A 16,855-nucleotide genomic window follows, 5' to 3' on the forward strand; every position below is an offset into this window, starting at 1 on the left:
GTCACAAAACCGTGAGTATGTTCCGACTACTAATCCATAAGTCATAATTTACCTTTTCGCCTCCTCACTCACCCATGCCCCTTTTTATTCCCATCCTTTTAACATCGGCCTCAGCCTTTAGGGCGTCACTTATGCTTTTAACAGTTGGAGCGACACTCACATCTTTCACTCCCTGTTTATTTGAAATCAATTGACATTTTCATTCAATTCCTTCACAACAATTTTTTTCACATTCTCACCACTTTATTCACTCCCATGTTTATTCCATCCCCAATTTATGATGGCGCTTATCGCCTCCAACTTTTTAATGTATTTATTTTATTTGTATTCTTTTTCTAGTAATTTGAGTATTATCTATTTATATTCTTCATATCCTTTACTACCTCCTCATTTTATATTTTATATAGTCTTGCCAGGTTTAAAACCCTAATCTAAGATGGGGTTTATGATTCTTAATCCTGACCTATACCAGGATTTCTGGTTTCTATCCCCGCCCACGCCTCTGCCTTCCTTTGATATATGACGTTATTCATGCCAATCACCTACTTATTATAATTTCTGTGATGTTATCCGTTTACTTACTTATAATAACTCCACTTTACGCTACCTATATCTCATTATTCTCAGCTTCGCCACCTTAATCCCTATACCAAGATGGCGTTTATGGATTCTGACATTATGATTCACTATCCCCGGCTTATATCCCTGCCTACATTCCTTATTGGTTAGATGACGCTTGAGACGGACGCGTCACAGCGGAAGTAATCTTACTTCCGCCCAATACGTCCGCTTTGACATTGTCAGCAGCGATTGGTCTGCATCCTAATTGGAGTGGCTTTTAAACCCCTCACTTTTACCCGCCCCTCAGAACCAGGAAGTGAACAAGCCCAAACGCCAAAACGCATCTTCCACGGAGGGACCGCTGGCACCATTTTTCTCACAATATGACGCCCTGACACACATCTTTCTCCTGACTTCTCAGCTTTGTGTATCGTAAGCCTGTATCTGTCCTGAGGACGCATCTCACAGATAGCAGTTTACTACCTCAACACACTTATACCTATTGCACATATATTTATATGCTCTATATAAATGCGCCTGGGCAGATATCTTTGTGCTGAAACTGTCTAATTTCTAGGTAATTTGTTAAATTATAATTAGAGGTTAACATATTTATACATTGCCCTAATTAATATATAACGACCTATAGCATTGTCCTACAAATTGACAATATTGTTGTTTTCAGTTATCCAACTTGAATTTATTCTTAGCTTACTTTGGACAATATTCAGTATTGTACCAACTACACATTTTTCTTGTGAAGATCAGCACCTGATGCTTAATTTTTGTGCTTAAAATTGCACTTGGTGTCAGAAGTATAAGATCATTTATGTTGACTTATATATTATCTATAATTGTCTTGACGTTCAATGCAGTATTTCCATTGTATTGATTTATTATATATTCAGTAAGAAGATATTAGTATTTTCTTTCTTCTCTCTTCTTGCTTACTATTTTTCTGTGGACTCTCATCTGCGAACCAGGGTGCACAATACCATGGATGTGGGGTTTGTTGCGCCGTGCCTAACGTGGAAAGCAGATCCACACACTTTTATTTTATTCTCTTCAAAATATCTATACTCCTCTACTAATTTCTTATATAGGTGCACTCTCATTGGTATACAGATCACATATCTTCTCTACTATCATACCACGCTGCCAATGCCCGATCTCGTCCGATCTTGGAAGCCAAACGGCGTTGGGCTGGGTTATTACCTGAAGAGGAGACTTCCTGTGAATACCCGGTGTTGTAGAGTAGGAATTACTTTCCTCCCTTATGTGAAATGTGATGCCAACAGCAGCATCACCACTGATTTTTCTTCTTTCATCTATTGGTTCTCTTATACTGTATATTAGCGTTCAGGCCATATCAACAGATTTATTATCAGTCATTATTTGTGTGTCTATCTTTACCACTGGTGACCAGCAAAGTGTCAGGGCCGGTTCTTGCCCTTGTGGCGCCCTGGGCAAAAACAGGGGCGTGGCTTCATATGGGGGCGTGGTCAGTTACGCACCCATTTGTGCCCCTGTAGCGCAGCTGGAAGAAGAAAAAAAAAAGTATACTTACAATCCCCGCTCCTGATTCCAGACCTCCTCCTCCGCCGCTCTTCTCCAGTCCTCGGATCTATGGGAGAGACGTCGTTACGTCTCTCCCATAGCACAGCATAGACACTAGAGGTCAATTATGACCCCTAGTGTCTGTGCCACTATGCTGTGCGGTGCGCGATGACGTCATCGCGCACCACACAGCAAAGGTCCTCTCCATGAAGAGAAACTAGATACATAGCATCTAGTTTCTCTTCATGGAGAGGACCTTTGCTGTGCGGTGCGCGATGACGTCATCGCGCACCGCACAGCACAGGTCCTCTCCTTGAAGGGAAACTAGACGCGTAGCGTCTGGTTCCCTTCAAAGCGGGGGACCAGCGGCGGGAACAGCGGGGGGCACAGTGGTGGATCTTGCCAGGGTGCGGCGCCCTCCGGATGGCGCCGGCGCCCTCCAGAAGGCGGCGCCTCGGGCAAAAGTACTGCTTGCCCGTGGCAAGATCCGCCACTGCAAAGTGTATGGTATTGACCTAATTTAAATGGTCCTATTTGGACATACCTATCACTACTTTGACCATTCCTTGGTCCCATCAATACAGAATTTCTGTACTGGTCAGGGGAAATGGGTGTAAGACAACCATGTGTCTACAACCTTTCTAATCACTTCTTGTGAAAAATAGACCAGAACATTTTAACATTTTTTCATATTTCTCTTTATTATCCTTTGGATCACATGTTTGGGTAATTGTATTTTTAATTTTATAAAATAAAAATGATGTTTTAAATATCTTTCTTTACACATTTCAGAAATCTTCCTTTACTGTATAAGAGTGTACCCACACAAGAGCCTTCTCTCTCTCCCTCCTTGAGTACATGTACTTTCTGGCTCTGGGCGCACCACCAATTAGGACTATATCTGGTACATTTTCTTCCCAGGGTTATAATCATCCATTTTTGTTTTTTCACTTATAACTCAATTAATTTGACCAGTGCCCGATTGCCCCTTGCTTTGCCCTCAGTTACCTGTCTGATCTGTATTGCCACATCTTTTCTAATCTTTCCACATCTGCTCTGTTTTGCCCCATCATTGCTCCCCTTTCCACCGTTGCATTTTGATACAGCTCTCTGTATTATATGGCGGTCACTGTGATGCTCCCTGTATTATATGGTGGTCACAAAGTTTTTCTTGTTATAGTTAACTATTAAGTGGTTGAAGGTAGGCACTAGCTATGACCTCCATGGTGATAGCCACACTCATGGCACAGGTCACACCCCCTATTTAGACCACACCCACATCAAACTGGTCACATCACTAGTCACACCACCACAGCGCTTGTCACACCTCCTTCCAAGGCACACAATAGGCCCTTCATAAATTTTAGCTCCAGGCCCATGTGGACCTTAATCTGGCACTGGCTATATATATATAATTATTTACTTATTTATTTTTTCTGTCTCTTCATCTCTGACTAGTTGCCATTTCTTTGAATATATATATTTGCCTGGGTCCACCTTCACAACCAAATTAGCTACAGATCAAGTACAGTGCCTGTGTGAGACCAGGATATGGGCCATTTAGAATTACCTTTTCCCAGGACCTATTAATATCTGAAAGTGTTTCTGTTCTTGCTTTTGTGTTTTGATCAATAATTGTTTTAGTATACTTTTTTTATTATACTCTTTCCCCTGTTAAACTATGGAGGCATGCTTTCTATAACATTTCTCTGATGTCATCTCCTAGACATTCAGCTCTACAAAAGTCTCAAGTGCAAGTTAAATGGTACAAAGTGCCCACACCATAATTCCAATGCCAGGTCACCGTTACACAGACAATTCGCTGTATTGTCTACCTCTACCAAGGAGTATGATAGAACAGAACCAACGCACACAGCTAGTGCATTGTGTTACAATTTACAACAAATGGTTATGTCATTGTGGTTATGTCATTTTCCAATTAAATGACCTACAGCACATTTTAATTTCCATTTGGATACATTTTATATAACAAATAGAAAATGTCAAGTAATCTCTAACTACAGCTGGGTTGCAGGACACCAAATGAGAATACTATGAATTATATATTCCAGACAAAATGTCTTTGTTAGAGATTTGGGCACTATTAGAGCTGAATACATGGTGATATTAAATACAATTACAGAGTGTTCTGCTGCCTTTGACATTTCAGTTTTTACCTATCAAATAATTGCATTGCATAACTTTTAGATCATAGAAAGGCTCAGATTTGCCTGTAAAATATTTTTTTTTAATTAAAAATATAAATTAGTAATAATTTGTCATGCTGCAATTACTGATTACTAGGTGCTTCATCGCGCCCTACGGGCGCTCTTCACATCGTCGCAAGGGGCTACGCCCCCTTAACCCTTGCATGCCTTTCTGGGGTTCAATATTTGTATTATATGGAGTATTACCTGCATTCCTTTGTAAGTGGTTAAATATTGCACAATTAAAGTGCGTGCGATGGTGAAGGAGGCGCAGCCCCTTGCGACAGCGTGAACAGCACCTGCAGGGCATGATGTACAGAATGTAGCGGGTGCGGGGGGGACTGGGGATGGGGGAGGGTGTCTGTAGATGCTGCGGGTGGAGGGGGGGCAGAAGCGGGAGGGGCCCTGATGGGGAAGGGTCGGGAGGTGCTGCGGATGGGGGAGGGGCAGAGGAGTGGGGGCTGCAGATGGGGGAGGGGTCCGGAGGCACTGCAGGTGGGGGAGGGGCAGGGGTGCCATGGGTGGGAGAGGGACAGGTGCGGGGATGTTGCGAATGGGTGAAGGGTTCCAGAGGTGCTGTGGGATGGGAAGGGGTGGGGATGCCGGGGGTGGGGTAGGGGGTCCGGAGGCACCATGGGTGGGGGAGGGGCAGGTACAGGTGGTGCGGTGGATGGGGAAGGGGGTCTCGAGGCGCTGCAGGTGGTGGAGGGGCAGGTGTTGGGGTGCCGTGGGTGGGGGAGGGGTGGGTGAGGGGGGACCACGGATTGAGGAGGGTGTCTGCAGATGCTGTGGGTGGAGGGGGGGCAGGTGTGGGGGGAGACATATATGGGGGGTGGATGGTGGAGGGGGCCTGGAGGTGCTGTGGGTGGTGGAGGGGTGGGGGAGTGGGAGCCGCGGGTGATGTAGGGGGTCTGGAGGCACAGCGTGTGGGGGAGGGGTGGAGTGCCGCATGTGGTGGAGGGAAAGGTACGGAGGTGTGGTGCATTCGGGAGGGGTCTGGAGGCGCTGCAGGTACTGTACCTGCCAAAAAGGTAGTTGGAGGGTATGCAGTAACAGGGCCAGGACAGGGGTGACAGGGTCAGAACAGGGGTGACAGGGCCAGGACAGGGGTGACAGGGCCAGGTGAGGGGTGACAGGGTCAGAACAGGGGTGATGGGGCCAGGACAGGGGTGACGGGGCAAGGACATGGGTGACGGGGCCAGGACAGGGGCGACGGGGCCAGGACAGAAATTACAGGGACATGATAGGGGTGACATGGCCCGGGTAGGGGCGGCAGGACCAGGACAGGGGTGACAGGGCCAGTATAGGGTTGACAGGGCAAGCACAGGGGTGACAGGGCCAGGATAGGGGTAACAGGGCCAGGATAAGGGTGAAAGGGCCAGGATAAGGATGACAGGGCAAGGCCAGGGGTGACAGGGACATGACAGAACACAGGGCACGGGAGAGATTGGTATTAGGGACAGAACAGTGGTGACAGACAGATGTGTCTTACCGGAGTCACTGCTGCTGGTTGCTGCTGTTCCACTCCAACCTGTTGGGATCTGCTGCTGGTGGAGACTTGGCATGGCTGACTCTCTCAGGCTGGAGTCCTGCTTCCTCTGCTCGTCCGCATCCCTCCGCCCCTCCTCAGTCACACACCGCAGACCTCGCGCAGCTGCCGGGCACTGTGGTAAGGGGAGACTGGGAGTGACTGGTTATCCCCATGGAGAAGCTGCGGCTGGAGGGAGGAGGGGGTCATAGCATGCACGCGGCGCGGACCTCGCGGCTGCCGGGCACTGTGGAAAGGGGAGACTGGGAGTGACTGGTTAGCTCCCAGGAGACACTGCGGCTGGAGGGAGGAGGGGGTCGGAGCCTGCAAGCAGCGCTGACTTCTGCAGCGCTACCCGCCGGCTAAAGTGTGTGAAGGAGCTGGGCACACCTCACTGCGGGTGGCAGCGCTGCAGCTAGCGGTGGGGTTGCCAGGGCTGGAGATAACAGAGGCAGTACGGAACCTGCACAGCGGCAGGTGCCCCACAAAACTGCAGCTAAGAAGCGTGGATTGTGCCAGAAAGTGATGCTCCTCCGCGCCAGAGAGCCCCTGCTGAGTATGCTGATGTGGGGGGTCAAGCACATAGTGAGCCGGTGCCCAATCTGTCTGTATGGCATACCCCCTCACACACCCCCATACCTCCCAACTTTCCTGATTTTCGCGGGACAGTCCCATTTTTTGGGGTCTGTCCCGCTGTCCCACCCGTGGGCCGCAGTGTCCCCCGGTGGGGGGGGGGGGCAGTTGGGAAGCTCCTGAACTCGCTGTTCTGCTTAGCAGAGCTGCGGTGAATAGACGCAGCGTCTATTTAGTGGAGACAGTGGGAGAGGGGGCATCAGGGGGTACGGATTAAGGGGGGGTTCCGGCAGCAGAGCCGGATTAAGGGGGGGGCAGGGGGTATGTACCGTGGGCCCCACAGTTTTAGGGGCCCCCCCGGCTGGAGTAGCTCTGTCCCAGCTCTGAAGCTCCCCGTCCTGCCAGTAGCAGCAGCATTGTGCTACAGTCAGCACACTCTGCTGCGTGTTGGCAGGTCTGTGGTGGTGCAGGGAGGCAGCAGCCTCCCTGCTTTCTTCTGCCTGTGCGGGTGTGTAGGGGGGAGTGACCAGCCCCTCTGGATTTACCCCTAGCTGAGGGGCCAAAATCCCATAAAAATAAATAAATAAAATCTATCCGGAATTTGCATAAGGGGGCGTGGCCACGCGTCCCGCGATTGGGCCACGCCCCAAACCCCCAGCAGTCACAGCAATGAGATAGGGCCCCCCGTCTCAAGTGCCCTGGGCCCCCCAGACTCATAATCCGCCCCTGGGGGCATGCCAGCAGCTCACAGAGCGCTGGGCATGCCCCCTCACTGACGAAAACGGGGGCCCTCCCGTGAAGCCACTCCCCTTTTCGTTGGTCACGCCCCTTTTCGCTGCCTGTGTGTCCCTCCTGCCTGAAGAAAGCTGGGAGGTATGCACCCCTGCCTGTGCCATGCCCATACCATCTGCTTCTGCTCCTAGTCTCCTATAGATTTGCCCAGATCTGTGACTCATTTGACTAACTCCGCCCAGTGTTGTGACTCCACCCAGCGTTAGCAAATGAGTCACAAAGTCACAGATCTGGGCTATTATATAGGAGATTATTAATATGTCTCACCCATATCTGACCCTGTTCTGTACTCTGTATCACTGGCGTATCTATAATGAGTGCAGTGTGTGCGCACACCCTGCACCCATTATGTTTAATACTCACCTTCCGAAGTCCCTAGACACATCAGCAGTGCTGCAGAAATCACTGGGAAAATGGCGCCGGTGTTTTGCGCATTCGCAGTAGGAAAATCACTGGGAAAATGGCCACGCGCCATTTTCCTGGAGATCTGCGCATGTGACCTAAGCTCTGGAACAGCGCCTAGGTCACATATATATATATATATATATATATATATATATATATACACACACACACACACACACACATTAGGAAGTTAATAATGCCACAGTTTAGTATGGTGCTTTGTTTGGTATAAAATGTCTCGTGAATTGGACCCATCACCAAACTCGTCATGTTCACCGGTTTACGTATATAAATTATGGAGCTATAAATCAATTAAAATGATTGCAAATTAGATAGAGCTCTGTGCTTCAATCTCAGAGCTTGGACTTCTGGTAAGGGAATAACTTGCCTACAGTAGCTCAGACTATTGTGTACTATTACAAGGACGTGCAATGACATGAGACATTTTATTTTACAAGTGCTTCTGTTTTTATGCCTAGCGCATGGATTTGTGAATGATAACTAGACCTCATTTTGCACCTTTATGTAAAAAAAATATTTTTCACTTTTTTGACATGATCCTTTGGTAGGGTATTCTGCAATGTATTTATTGTAGCCCCTTGTTCACTGGCGGCGGTGTACTGTAGCTACATCTCTCCAAGCATCCATTACTGTAACCCTACTTAAACTGGGTACTAGCTCAGATTCTTCTCACCACTCTAGCTGCTTTTGGTGGATGTGAATAGGTACCTTGCACCTGCAGGTTCAGTAAGGTATCTCAATGCAAGGTATATTAATGAGTGCCAGGCTATTTTCTCTACATGAATGAAGGATCTATAGTTATAAAACATTCTTCACTCTCCAGCTCATTAGTTTACTTTCAATTAGTAACATGAATAGAAATCCATAGTCTCCTCAATCCTGCACAGTGCTTATATAATAGGGTTATAAACACTGCTCAGGGCTGTCTCTCTTGTCTCACAACTGCTGGTGAAACCATTCTCTAGCTCTACCACTTGACTATTTTACCCTGCCTTACAGCCGATTCAAAACTGTCCCTCTAGCTGGGTAGTTGCTGTCTGCACAAACTGCATGTTGAATTCTCCTGATCTAGACCCACAAACCTACAAAATGGTGCTATTATGGGTGCAGTTGTAAATAACAGAATGTAAACATCCTCTCATGCACGAGGTAACAAACAGGCGCTGCATGCCCATAAAATCTGCATACTTCAGGCATGCTTTAATCCCCATGGGAAGATGGCACATTGAGGTCATATGGCTTCCACCCTTGCTCTATGGTAGGTGCAGATGGAGTACTGCATGATTCTGCATCAAATGTTAGTCATTTTCTAAAGTGTCATTTGAAAGTGATGGCACCTGTGAAGAGTTGACATTCCACCAGTAGTGCAAGCTTGCTGACCATATGTTACTGTGTGTGTTATGATTCTCTAGCTCTCTTCCCAAGCTATTTTAGATTTCCCCTTCTAGCGTTTGCAAGACCTATCTCCTTCACATATGTTCTCCTCAACCTAAGTTGTGTTCTCACAGTGTTTACTGTCTGTTTTCTCAGTTGTCTCTATGACCTAGTATAATATAATTCTCACTGTCACCAACAATTAACTTACCGTACTTATTATTTTTAAAAAATAATAATATATTTTTATTAATGAAAACAGAAACATAGCATAATTTAGAAGCAGAATACAAGCAATGGTACAGTCAAATTTCACAGGGTTATAGGTACAGAGACATCAACATATCGCATTGTACAGTACATAAAATTGAACCATCCATTAATCAAGTAATCAATTAAGGGGGCGGGGAACAAGTGAGCTAAACAAAGACAAACAGGGGAAGACAAGGGAACAAACATAGACAGTACACCATGCATGTCAATTAACGATAGTACAATATAGTGGGGTTAGGGCAAGTTATGGGACATAACTGTCTCCTGGTGAGTGTAAAACTGTCAGATCCACAGGGTCACTGTATATATAGTGGACTGACCCCTTCTCTCCTGGTATTCTCTCCACTTGAACCACTTCATGTGTACATAGTCAGGTTAAGGGGGGATGCAGGGCATACTGTACCCCGGGCCCCCCTTTGTCGCCCCCCCCCCCCCCCCCCGGCCAGAGCACACTGACATCACTAGCTTTCCCTCTTAAGCAGCAGCAGGACCAGCAGCCAGAATGCGAGCATGGCAGTATGGAGTGCAGGCAAAGAAACAGGAATATCATGTTTCATGAGCTACTGATGGAGCTTTCTGACCAGAAGAGAGATAGAAGGGTGGAGAGAGCTGTAAGTGACACAGGGATCCCAGATTCTCCTCCTCCCTACCTGGGTGTCTGAGTCCTGTGTAAACTGTTATGCAACTAAACCATTTGGGTCTAGAGATAGAGACACACACAGGGAGTCCTCCTGACTCCTGTCCCAGTGTGTAAGTAGTACAGAGGCTGCTGCTATTCTTGCATGGGACAAGATAAATTATTTTATTTTTCTATTTGTATTTTAAGGTTAAGTTGTCTTTGTTCCACTACAAGAAAAGTTTATAAAATTGTTGTCTTTTAATTAGGTAGAGCTATAAACAGTACCCAGGCATTGTTAAACTATTAGTTAAAACTAATATACACCATTGGTTTAAATTTAATATGCACAATCTATACCTCCCACCATGACCCATTCCAGGAAGGACAAAATACTCTATACCCGGACTTCCTTCTTAATTTATGACTGCAATCACCTGTGTTGAAGTAAATTTCTTCTCAATTAAATAGTTCAACACAGGTGACGCCAATCATATATGTATTAAGTGGAAAGTCAAGGTAGAGAGCATTTTGTACCTCCTGGAATGGGACATGTTGGGAGGTATGCACAATTTAAAATACATTCCCCACCTTCCATCGTCTTAAGTGCCCCAGGCACCTCCAAGGCTTAATCCGACCCTGCATGTGTATAAGATAGGCAGAGGAAGAAGTACAAGCGTCTGTTTCAAACAGATAATGTTTGTGGATTGTAGTCACAATATGCTTTATACATGGCATGGAAGCTGATTTCCATAGTTGTGCTATAGCTGCCTTAGTAGATATCAGGATGTGCCCTAACAGATAGGCATCACCGCCAAGAAGTTGCTGCATAGAATAATGAAATAGCGCCATTACAGGGTCGGCAGGAACTGTCACCAGTAATACATCTTCTATAAGAGAAAACACCTCAGACCAGAGTGGACGGATTACTGGGCAATCCCAAAAAACATCATAGATACTCCCTACACAGTCACAGTCCCTCCAGCAATACTGGGAAGTGGAGATTCCATATACTGTGTTGCCGCTCTGGTGTGAAGTATGCATTCTGGGAAAGTTTATAAAACATCTCGGGCTGGCCCAAACATTTAGACATCAGAATCAGAATTAAAATAAGAATCAGCTTTATTGGCCAGGTATACTTGTGTATACTAGGAATTTGTCTTCGGTTCGCTATACAACAGCCAAGTAGGTAACAGATAAGCAGGTGGGGGGGCAAGTAAAGTCATACAGATAGGTATAGGGACACAAGTGAGTTACATGTACGTCTAGTCAGTCAATGTTCAGGAGTTCAGCAGGCGGACCACTTGGGGAAAGAAACTTTTGAGGCTTCAGGTGGACACGGCAGGGACGGTCCTGTAACGCCTGCCTGAAGGAAGCAAGTTATACATGCTGATCGGGCTCCCGGCGGCAAGCATACCGGCGCCGGAATCCCGACCACCGGCATACCGACAGCTGGGCGAGTGCAAATGAGCCCCTTGCGGGCACGGTGGCACGCTACACACGCCACACTATCTATTCTCCCTCCAGGGGGTCGTGGACCCCCAAGAGGGAGAAAAACTGTCGGTATGCCGGCAGTCGGTATGGTGGTCGGCGGGAGCCCTGCCGCCGGCAACCTGAAGACCACCCGCTGTGGCCGGGCTGTGGCTGGTCCTTTACTATCTTCGTTGCCTGCTTTTTAGCTCTGCACAGGTACAGGTCCTGGACTGAGGGAAGGTCGGCCCCAATGATCTTCTCGGTAGTTCTGACCACCTTTTGGAGCCTGCATCTGTCCCTCGCACTGGCAGAGCCGTACCATACCAGTATCGAGGTGCACAGTACTAGTACCGAGGAGCACATCTTAAATCAATTATATGAGATAGAGTCCCATTCATTTTCGTGAAGGATTCTAGATAAATCCTTTTTCCCATTTGGCATGAGCTGGCAATTTCCCCTTTTTTAAATTAGTCACAGTGAATTGATACCATTTTGTTATACCATTTTGTGTACGAACCTTGACAAAGGTCCCAGGGGGGACCGAAACGTCAGTATGATTTTTATATCCATGCTACAATAAAGAATTGATGTTTCTATACATGGACTGGTGAGTGCACTCCTAAACTTGCAATATATATATATATATATATATATATGTATGTATATATATCTATATATATCTATACTGTGTATGTATATATATATATATATATATATATATATATATATATATATACTGTATATATATATATATATATATATATACTGTATGCTGTATATTTCATATTAGATATTAGATAGTGTATATATATATATATATATATATACTGTATGTGTAATAAGAAACTAGAACGTATAGAGGAAGAAGTGATCAAGAACAAAGAAAAGAAGTTTACTAGAGACAGACAGGACTATGAGAACAATATGGTGAAAAATTGGGGTAGGTTCAACAGAGGAGAACGACAGGAGCCAAAAGGAAATAAGGACTACTGGCAATCCATCCCCAGAAAACAGAGGTACCCGCAGACCACTACAAGGGGAAAACCCTTGAACCCTATCAGAACCACCAATCGATTCTCGACATTACAGAGATTGGACTCCAACACAGAGGAGCCTTTTTTATCACCAAGTACTGCTCACCATCCCAGAGGTATGACAAGGACCACAGAAAAATGGAAAACCACCAATACATCCCCACGGAAAAGAAGGTTCGAAGAAGAAGAGGACGCCGTGGGGGTAGGAGGAAAGAACCTGTTCAAAAGAAGAAATCTCGAATAGAACCGGCAGCCCCAAAAGGTATCCATAACCTCTCCAGCCACGTATTGACGGAACACGAAACCACCTTGCTAAGTAAAGGTCTTTCGTTTGCACCCACCAAAGGAATGAATAAATTTGATGTCTTCATTGACTTAAACAAATGTATACGGAAAATCACCCTCAAACGTCATTTCCTTAAAAAAGAGGATGCAATTATACAAAACTATGAACAATCAAAATCTGGCCTAAAGCCCACTTCCAGATTCTACCCCCTTGAATCCAAGGGACATTATGTGGGCCTGTTCTACGACTTAGTGAAAAAGGACCTCTGTGACACTACCACCACACCAATTAAGGAAAGAAACCTCACGAATAAAGAAACAGAAGCAATAAAAAGACTTCAGGAGAATAGAAACATCGTTATAAAAGCGGCTGATAAGGGGGGGGGGTTGGTTATTATGGATAGAGAAGCCTATACCACAGAAGCTAACAGATTACTGGGTGATAGAGCTTCATATATTCCATTACAAAACGACCCTAAGGAAACCTTTGTAGAAGAATTAAGGACAATGCTTTTAAAAGGTTTCAGACGTGAAATCATCACTAAAGAGGAATTCCAGTATCTTTTAAATTCCAACCCCACCACCCCCATATTTTACTTCCTCCCGAAAATACATAAGTCTTTGGAAAATCCCCCGGGGAGACCCATAGTGGCAGGTATTGATTCCCTGACTTCACACCTTTCAGAGTACGTAGACCACTTTTTAAGAAAATACGTCATGGAACTACCGGCTTATCTGAAGGACACTACAACGGTTTTGAACCTGATGGAGAATTTCCAGTGGAAGGATACATACAGATGGGTCACAATAGATGTACAATCTTTATACACCTGCATAGAACATGACAAAGGGATTGAAGCCTGCAACGAATTCCTCAGCAAGGACCATCTAATCACAGAGGAGCACAGAATTTTCCTGTGCGAAATTATGCTTTTCATTTTAAAACATAATTATTTTAAGTTTTTAGATGGATTTTATCTCCAGATCTGTGGCACAGCCATGGGGACTATCTTTGCACCGAGCTTTGCAAATCTTTTCATGGGACAATGGGAGAACAAATACATTTTTACAAATAATCCGTACCAACACAACATCATTTTTTATAAACGATATATTGATGACATTTTGATTGTATGGGAAGGGGATCAACAGGTTTTTAAAGAGTTTTTAACACATATCTCGGTAAACAATATGAATCTCAGCTTCACAGCAATGGAGGACACCGAAAGAATTGAATTTCTAGACCTGGTCTTGACACACTCAGGTAGTGATATCATCACGAGCAACTTTATTAAGAAGGTAGATATGAATAGCTACGTGCACTACAAGAGTAATCACCGACAACAGTGGAAAGACAACATCCCTTTCTCCCAGTTCAACAGAGTAGCACGTAACTGTAAGAGAAATGAAGAAAGGGATCAGCAACTGGAAATCTATAAGGAGAGATTCAAGGAAAAGGGGTACCCTGCACAACTCTTGGAAGGAGCTATGGCTAGAACCAAAGAATTGGAAAGGGGCGAACTTCTGAAGTACAAAGTTAAGGAAAATATGGAAGAGAATGTTAAGTTCATCACGACATACAGCAGACATGAGAAATTTATCAAACAAACACTCAAAAAACACTGGCATATCTTACTAATGGACCCCATTTTAAAGGAATACCTTACTCAAGAACCCAAACTAGTTTTCCGAAAGTCGCAAAGTTTGAAGGACCTGGTGGCACCTAGCATGCTAAGAAACCCTGAAACTAGGAACCCCATGCCAAAATGTGTAGGCAGCTTTAAGTGTGGAAAGTGCAACATTTGTAAATACCTTCATCGCAACAGGAAATCCTTTAACAACACTACCACTAAGAAGGAATATCGAATTAAACAGTTCATCAATTGTAACACACCATCTGTAATATATCTTCTGGAATGTCCCTGTGGTCTGAAGTATATTGGCAAAACCAAAAGAATCCTGAAACTTCGTATCCAAGAACATATCAGGAATATAAAGAACAAAGTCCTCACACACGCAGTATCAAGACATTTCCATCAATGCCACAACTCGGATCCAGAGTCATTGACTTTTAAAGGTATCGAATTGGTATCGTTGGGAGAAAGAGGAGGAGACCTTTCCAACCTCCTCTCTAGGAGAGAAATGTTCTGGATTTATGAATTGAACACTCTCCATCCGGACGGCTTCAATGAAGGATACGAGATAGCACCCTTCTTGTAACGTAAGCCATCGCTCCTTCATACAATCTTGGTTCCACACTCTCTCCTACCTCCGCCCCCCCCCCCCCTCCCCTTTCCCCACCTATCTTCCCTCCCTGTCTCTGGTTTACAAGGAACCTCTGCTTCCTCATTACAGCCATACCACATTGGACATGCCCAATTCCGGCCGATCTTGGAAGCGAAGCAGTGTTGGGCCTGGCCAGTACCTGGATGGGTGACCTCCAGGGGAGACCAGGTGCTGTAAGAAAAGATTGCATAAGGAATCCCAAACCCAGCAATATCCCGATCTCAACCCTTATTTTATTGATATATGCTGCCTCCCTGTCTTTCTACATTATTTATCTATGTCCGGGTCCCTGCTTTACTAAAACCATACTCTAAATTAGCGAATATCTCTCGTCATCAGTCTGCTGCATACACTAAAGGCCTCTCCTTATTACTATTACAATCATACCAGTCTGGAGACGCCCAATACCGTCCGAACTTGGAAGCTAAGCAAGGCTGGGCTCGGCTAGTACAAGGATGGGAGACCCACTTGGAAGACCGGGTGTTGTAAATGCATGATGAAAAACTGTGTATATGCAGCAACTCATGAATGACGTCTTAAGATATTTCCAAAGTATGGAAATTACTATATTTATTTTAGTGCATCCTCATTTGCAGACTCTGCATAATTTTTGGGATATTTTTTATATATATATTTTTTTTATATATATTTTTATGTATATATATTTTTTTTATATATATATTTTTTTTTTTTATATTTTTTTATATAATACTTATATGTACATAGGATCATAATTTTTCCACTTATAAATTTCCCATGTTGGTCCTCTTATGGGCTATTATTAAGTATTCTATCCTAAAAAACCTAAGAATCCCTAATTTCCATACAGTTTTAATGAAGCAACTGTTTCTTTCATATTTATAATTATTGACCATTTACACTGAATCTATCCTTCTTCTGTTTTATACTCAATCCGGAGCTGACCCAGTTGTGGATCCAGTTTTTACATACAGACGATACTCTGTTAATACAGACTCTCAAAGCATGTCCGCCACAAGTCTTTCTCATATTACCTAAGAATGTCCGCCGTGCATTCAGACTACAAGAAAATGGCTGCCGCAAGATTTTGATGTTTCCACATAACAAGCCCGCCGGGTAACCAGGCAACCGTCCAGAGGGAATCAACAACACAGCAACCTCCGCCGCACAAGAACAACGCAGGCGCAGTACGATGCGCCGGACACCGGATGTGGGGCGGATATGACGTCACGCAGAGCCCGGACCGGAAGTCTGCGGCTCTGAGCGTCTATTATGAATTTTAGTTGTTTCTATTATTGTTTCTCACTCGTTTTTTCCTCTCCAAGGCTCAAATCAATATCTGCATCTCATATAGTGTGTTACCACCTATTTTTTACATTATCTGAATAGTTATGCTAATTGATCACAGGAAGTGATGTGGACATCACTTCCTTTTATTTTGGATATATAAGTATGGTTTGTCTCTAGTCTCAAATTACCCCTTGATGAAGTCCAGATAGGACGAAACGCGTTGGGTGCTACTCCTTGATCACAACCTCACTACTAAGTTAAGCTATTCTTGATTCCTCTTTTTAAAATCTTTTGAAAGTTTTTTTTTTTTTTTTTTTTTTTATTCCCATGTGCCTTTTAAACCTTTTTTAAGTATTTTTTACCTTCTATACCGGAGTGATACTTCTAAGATTTTTTAACAACACATGTGTTTTATGTCACCATGCCTTTTTCTTTTCTTCCTCTTTTTTAAATTGTAAAATTTTTTATTTTTTATGTTTTTTACATGAGTCATATATATATCTTTTTTATATGAGCTTGTATGATTTTATAACCAGTTTTGTATAGTGCGTTCCACTGCAATAAATTTGTATACCCCTTTTTTTATAACATCACACTGCTT

The 16,855-nt window shown here is 44.5% G+C and overlaps 3 pseudogenes; all 3 read left to right on the plus strand.

Annotated features, from left to right (window-relative positions):
* Positions 1 to 1,698: 1,698 nt before the first annotated feature.
* On the plus strand, positions 1,699 to 1,817 carry LOC135051916 (5S ribosomal RNA; annotated as a pseudogene).
* Positions 1,818 to 15,046: 13,229 nt separating this feature from the next.
* Positions 15,047 to 15,165, plus strand: LOC135053526 (5S ribosomal RNA; annotated as a pseudogene).
* Positions 15,166 to 15,358: 193 nt separating this feature from the next.
* On the plus strand, positions 15,359 to 15,477 carry LOC135052185 (5S ribosomal RNA; annotated as a pseudogene).
* Positions 15,478 to 16,855: the final 1,378 nt, after the last annotated feature.

The sequence above is a fragment of the Pseudophryne corroboree genome, chromosome 2 (genome assembly GCF_028390025.1).
Source record: "Pseudophryne corroboree isolate aPseCor3 chromosome 2, aPseCor3.hap2, whole genome shotgun sequence".
Lineage (NCBI taxonomy): Eukaryota > Metazoa > Chordata > Amphibia > Anura > Myobatrachidae > Pseudophryne > Pseudophryne corroboree.